General features: G+C 39.0%; 1 protein-coding gene across 2 annotated transcripts in view; it reads right to left on the reverse strand.

The window, feature by feature from the left end:
- Window positions 1–7,027, reverse strand: part of RAB30 (RAB30, member RAS oncogene family) — a 117,302-nt gene that overhangs the window by 87,248 nt on the left and 23,027 nt on the right. The window contains exon 2 of one of the 2 annotated variants that reach the window (XM_069070958.1): window positions 5,676–5,801. The exons of the other annotated variant lie outside the window; for it this stretch is intronic. The gene's annotated coding sequence lies outside the window, so the exon portion shown is untranslated. The remainder of the gene's footprint in view (window positions 1–5,675; window positions 5,802–7,027) is intronic. 2 annotated transcript variants of the gene reach the window in all.

Genomic DNA, 7,027 nt, shown 5'->3' on the forward strand with positions numbered 1-7,027 from the left:
CCCCCCCCGTGAAACACACGCCGCGCTCCAAGCTGCATCCAATCAGAGCTGCAGCAGTGAGAGCATCATCCTGTTCTTCCCCAGTGATTTGCTTATTGAATAAAGGTACATTTTTTTGTTCACATTTACCTGCTTATTAAAATTGCTGTCAATGTTCATTAAAATAAGCCCTCCCCTGAAAATAAGCCCTCTGGTGTTTTTCTGTCCAAAAAATTAATAAGACAGTGTCTTATTATCGGGGAAACACGGTAGCTCCCACCCTTGATCCTCAACTGTTATACCCTGGAACTGGCCTAGCCCACCATTGTCTCCAGGTAGCCTCCAGCAACTTCACTCATTTACTGGAGTAAATTAACTTCTCCTGAAGACCCTCCCCAAGCTCATTACTGGAGTCTGACCTCATCTGACTCCTCCTGAAGACCCTCCCCAAACTCCTCCTCTAGACCACCCCTAGATTCCTCCCTCAACTTTCTGTATATAAGACCCCATCTTGCCTCTATGTGTGTGAGAGCCATAGAATTTTCCAATAGAAGCCTTATAGATACAGAGGCTCCTTAAAAGTCTACCCAATATATGGCAAACTTTTAATAAACTTTGCTTTTCTTTGGCTGAGAGAAGACTTGAACTGAATTCATTCGGCAGGACCCAGCATGTTGTTATTTTGGAGTCTCGAGCACCCCTAACCCTATATACCTCATCATTTTATGATGACCATCTTCACAACGACCTTCCCAGGAAGCCTATTACCCTTTCAGACAGCTCAAATGTTTTAAGTTTTTCCTGACCTAAGCCCTAAATTTTCTTCTTGGCAACTTGTATCCATTACTCCTGGTTCTGCCCTCTGGAGTCAAATAGAACAAGTCTGATCTTCTTCAAATATTTAAACAGACCGGCATGCTTCCCATCCTCCACCCTGAGTCTCATCATGTCTGAACTAAATAGACAGTTAGGATAAGTCCTTTCAATTCATTCTAATATGACATGGGGTCAAGACCTTTTATACATTTAATTGTCCTCCTCTGGATACCCTCCAGCTTATCAATGCCCTCCTTAAACTGTAGTGCCCAGAATGAAATGTATCATATAAAATATAAAAATATGATATGTAATATAGAAAAATACATATAAAATTACAGTACAAAGCACTGGATGCCAGAGCCAGAAAGGCTCTTAGAGATCATCTAATCTAATCCTCTATTTTGAGATGAGGAAAGTGAAATACAGAGAAGGAAAATGAGTTATCCAAGGTGACAGAGCTATAGAAATCTAAAAGTAGCAGTTAAGGCAGCTAGGTGCCAATTTATTATTTAAATTTATCTTAATTTTATTTCAATATTTATTTTAATCCTTTGTATCCTATTTTGTGCATTTAAAAATGTTGTGAGCACTAAACAAACTTGTTTCCATCTGTATAAAAATACAAATTTGTTTTTGACCCATAGCCTTTCAGAATAGGTAATACTCACTTCTGCTCACACAGGTCAGATGTCAGAGATAGGATCCTCCCTAGATTGTAGGCACGCTGCACTGTTCTTTTCTACTTTTTCATTGTGATTTATTTAGTAACTTTAAACTTAAAATGTAGTTTTAAATGTAGTTTGGACTTGTCTGTAAAAAAAAAATGTTCTGGGAAAGAATCCATAGATTTCACCAGATTACTAAAGGGATCTATAACAAAGAAAAAGTTAAGAGCCCGTGTACTACACAAAACTACTTCTCTGTAAAAATGTTTCAAAATGTGTGCTCTCATCAGCATTGTTATTATTGGTAATATTATTATTATAGCCATTCAGGCAAATTTATGACTACATTCAAAGGCCCCTAGTCAACTACAAAACTCTTCTGAGCGATTTTCATAAACCATTGTGTTGTCCAGTGTTGTCATCAATATTCTTTTACTCCTAGGATTGTTTTCTAAACAGTGATAGTCCAGCCTTAGAGGCTGATAATGTACAATCATCATTTTTAAGGGCTAGAACTCTCCAGTACAAAACCCAAGTAAGTGATGGTACAATTTACAATAAAAAGCAAGCTCTGCTCTTCACAAGATTTACTGGGGAATTTATCCCAGTGTAGTTCAAAATACTGAGGTAATTACTCAGGGATAAATAGTTTCTAGCGTGAGCGCAGAGCCTTGATCAGAGGATATGTTAATAGATCAAGGGCAAAATATCTATCAATCAAGGAGGGCTCTGGGAGAATTTACAAGATTCTAAACACTGAGATAAAAGAAATAAACAGGGGAAATAGCACAGGAACTACCCCTTTCAGCAATGCAAATGTTTCCCCAGGAGCACATTCCCCATGATGTGTGCATGTGTTCTACTCAGTTTCCATATGCATACCTATTACAAAGTCTAACTTGGCAGATACTATGGCTCACAGACTTCAGTGATAAACGGCTAAAATGGATTATTCTGCCCAAGACCCCTTGTCAATAACATTAAGCAACAGGCCTCTAGGGGATCTGAGAAGTAAAAGAAAGTGAAAATGGTTTGACCTTCCATTGCTTAGGTATGTATAATATCTCACTTTGTCCTTCCAACAAATCTACCAAGTCAAGCAAATTATAGCTGAGGTGATGCAACCAGAGACACCCAGCTTAAGAAGAAGTAAGGACTTATACCCAGGTTCACAGAATCTTAGATTGTTAAAGCTGTAAGAGACATTAGAGATTGTCTGATTTAATCCCTTCATCTTGACAAATGAGGAAACTGAGGCCAGGGTAAATTTTAAAATGTTGGATTGATGATGGTTGGTTTTCCTGAATTTTTTACCCTCTCTTTTCTTTCTTTCTTTCTTTTTTTTTTTTTTTTTGCCTTTTAGAGGGCAACTGGGGTTAAGTAACTTGCCCAAGGTTACACGGCTAGTTTTTTTGTGTGGGTGTTAAGTGTCTGTGGCTGGAACCGAACTCAGGTCCTCCTGACTCCAGGGCCAATGCTTTACTCACTTCGCCACCTAGCCGCCCCCTACCCTCTCTTTTCGCTCTTTTTTTTCACCTTCTCTTAATGTTCTTGTAACACAGGGAATGGCTCTCTAGGTAGGGTAAGAAATGATGGTAACATAAAAACAAATGACACCAATCTTTTTTTTCTTACTACAATAGACCTGAAATGATAACCACTTTTGACAGCTAGGTTACCTAATCACTACAGAGGGTGGAGAATAGCATGGATGATTTAAGAGTTAAATCAGAAATTCAGGTCAGACAAACTTTGGCATCTTGATTCTTTGTATGAGCTCAAGACCACCTGTGCAAGGGAGAGTATCTCACAAGCCTAGTCAAAGCCTTGAAGAGCAGGTTCCTGTATCTGTAAACAAGCCCCAAGTCAGCCGTGAGATAATTCAGATTCTCTCTGTCTCTCTTTTCCCCTATCAACCAGTACAGATGCTCAGAAATTCCAAAGCACTAGGGGCAGCTAGGTGTCGAAGAGAATAGAGCACCAGCCCTGGAGTCAGAAGGACCTGAGTTCAAATCTGACCTCAGACATTTAACACTTGCTAGCTGTGTGACCTTGGGCAAATCACTTAACCACAATTGCCCTTTGAAAAAAAAATAGAAAGAAATCCCAAAGTACAGAACTGGAAGAAGGGAGACAGATAACATCTTGCTTCCCTACCAATCATTACCCAGAAATCTTTCTCTGAAGCTTCCCATCTCCGGGCCTCCTAGTAGTCAGTTCAATAGCAATTATTTGAAAACTTTTTGGTCTTAGGACCATATAACTTCCTTAGAAATTATTAAAGACCTCAAAGAGATTTTGTTTATATGTGTTATATCTGTCTTATCAATATTTGCCATACTAAAAATGAAAATGTATAAATTTTTAAATATTCATTTAAAAACAACTATAAACTCATTTACATATCAACATAAATAACATATTTTATTAAAAATGACTATTTCCCAAAACAAATGTAGTGAAAAGAGTGGCATTATTTTTATATATTTTTGTAAATCTCTTTAATGTCTAGCTTAATGGAAGACAGCTGGATTCTCATATCTGCATCTACATTCAATCTATTGCAATATGTTGTTTTGGTTGAAGTATACAAAGAAAATCTGGCCTTACACAGATATGTATTTGGAAAAGGAAAGAGTATTTCAACAGCCAAACAACATTTTAGAATTTTTATGACAACTGTTTTGACCTTGTAGACTCTCTGAGATCACCCTGGGGACCCTCAGGGGTCCTCGGATCATACTTTGAGAACTGCTGCTCTACAAAATAACATTTAATAAATTTAATTTGGAAACTTAATTTTTGTGTGTGGGGTTTTTTTTCTTTTTCCCTTCCCTAGAACAGATGCTAAATTGCCACATAATCAGTCATTTGGAGTCAGAATATAGCCAAATGTAGGAACTGAGGTAGGAAGAACTGATCAAGCCTTCTCATTTTAAAATTCCTACAATTCACACAGAGAGCCTTCATTCAAATTCCTGCAGTGAATGAGCCCAATTCACTACCTCATGAGGTGGCACATTCCATTCACTAGCGAGTTCAGATCATCTGCAGATAATTCATTCCCTTTGTTCATCTTCAAAACCAAATCTGGACATTGTACCCTACACCTCCAGACCATGAGCCTTATATTATCTCACCTCTTACCTAGTACTACTTTGCATCTATCTAGACTTTCCCAGATACCTGGAAGAGGATCTAAGCCCTTCAAATTGTCTGCCATTTCCTTCTCTAGCTCTTTTGACAGATGAGGAAACTGAAGCAAACAGGGTTAAGTGACTTGCCCAGAGTCACACAACTAGCAAGTATCTGAGACAGGATTTGAACTCAGAAAGAGGAACCTTTCTGATTCTAGGCCAGCGCTCTATCCATTGTACTGCTGGTCCACAAAACACCTACTATCAGGCTATCGATTATTTTTTTGTTCCAATAAGACCTTATTTAACCAAAATCTAACTCACCAAACCCCTTATTAAATCAAACTTTTAAAAATTTACCTTAAGGAAAGTCAAGGCATTTAAGAATCAAGGCAGTGAGGTGATACAGTAAACAGAGCACTGAACCTGGAGCCAGGAAGACCTGAATCCAAATCCAGCCTCTTGGTAGCTGGATGCCACTAAGTTTACTGCCACCTCTGGCATACTAGGGATATTCTTACCAGCTATGTGACCCAGGGCAAGTCACTTAATCACTGCCACTTGCCTCAGTTTCCCCAAATGAGGCTAATAATAGCACCTACCTCCCAAGGCTATTGTGAGGATGAAATGAGTTAAGAATTGTTAAAACACTTAGCACAGTGCCCAGCATAGTAAGCACTACATAAATGTTAGCTGTTATTAAGTGACCACAAAAACTTTATATTCAAGATAATGGGATCAGCTGTAGGGTCAGTTTCTAAGTTTCCATGGGGGCGTATTTATTTAGCATCAACCTCTGCTAACAACTTGGGACTAGCCCAGCTACTGGGCAATGCAAGGGAAAAGTAACTCATGGACCTACCCTGGGGCTTACAAATTACTTGCCCATACCTGTGGTAGCACTGCCCACTCATGTGGAGATAACATTAGATAACAAAATGAGTGCTGGATTGAGAGTCAAAGGCCTTGTGTTTGAATCCTGGCTCTGTTACTTATTAGAAATTAGACCTTGAATGGACTGTCTGATTATTCTAAGGCTGAGTTTCCACAACTATAAAATGGCCATAATACTTACATTTTTAATCTCACAGGGCTATCATGAGGCACAGTGGAGAGAGCACTAGCCTGCAGTCAGGAAGACCTGAGTTCAAATCCAGCTGCAGATATTTCCTTGTTATGTGACCCTGGGTAACCTCTTCAGCTGTAAAAAGGGAACAATAATAGCACTCACCTCCCAGGGTTGTTGTGAGAATTAAAGGAGCTATATGTAAAGCACAGTACCTGGCATGTACTAATGACTATATAAATGCTGGCGATTATTATTATTATATGTCAGCTGTTTTATAAACTCAAAAGCTCTATATAAATGGTTACTATTATTACTGTTGTCACCATCTCCAGGTAGCTAACCTGGCATAGCCATAAGCTCAGCCTAGAGGTTCCTTCAGATTCATGGCATCATAGGACTGAGAGTTAGAAGGGATCTTAAAAGGGCGCAGCTGGTTGGCACAATGGATAGAGAGACAAGTCTAGAGGCAAGAAGACTCATCTTGGTGAATTCAAACCTGGCCTCAGATACCTACTAGCTGTGTAACCCTGGGCAAGTCACTTAACCCTGACTGCCTCCCAAAAAGAGAGAAAAAAAAGGAGGAGATAATGGAGGAAGAGGAGGAGGAGGGGGACAAGGGACCTTCTAATTTTACAAATAAGGAAACTGGGACCTAGAGAGGTTAAGTGATGTACTCCAGGTCACACAGTATGACAAAGAAGAAGAATAGCCAGTATTTATTTAGTGCTTGAAAGTTTGCAAAACATTTTGCATGTTATCTCATTTGATCCTCATAATGACATCCTTATGAGGGCAATACTATTCCTAAGAAATTTGCCCAGGGTTCACACAGCTAAATAAGTATCTGAAGTATCAAATCTTTTAGGATTTGAACTCAGGTCTTCTTGGTTCCAAGTCCAGTCTTGTACCCACTGCAGCACCAAGCTAGTGGTACCTACTACCAGGCTATGAATCTTTCTGTTTCAATAAAGACCTTTATTGAATTAACCAAATTAACCAAAGCAATAGACTGGAAAAATCAGCAAACAAAAAAATAGTCCCATCACAAAAAACTATTGTGGTGATGGATGCTAATTAACCAAAATCCTCATTTAACCAAGATTTTTAAAATTCACCTCTTTTTTTAAGGAGAAAGAAACAAAAATGACAAAAACCTATATCCTGTGACTCCAAATGTAGCCAGCACTCTTTCCTTTAGGTCACATTAGTAATCTTTCACCTGGAGGCCTCCCAGCTGTAAGTGCTTATATAACATTGTCTCAGATAAAGAATTCCACCTCTGCAATGACCACGTCCAGCCTTACTTTCACCGTGTGTGTGTGTGTGTGTGTGTGTGTGTGTGTGTGTGTGTGTGTGTG

Source organism: Petaurus breviceps, unplaced genomic scaffold (assembly GCF_028583685.1).
Source record: "Petaurus breviceps papuanus isolate PSGF00001 unplaced genomic scaffold, PetGlider_PUasm1.0 90823, whole genome shotgun sequence".
Classification (NCBI taxonomy): Eukaryota; Metazoa; Chordata; class Mammalia; order Diprotodontia; family Petauridae; genus Petaurus; species Petaurus breviceps.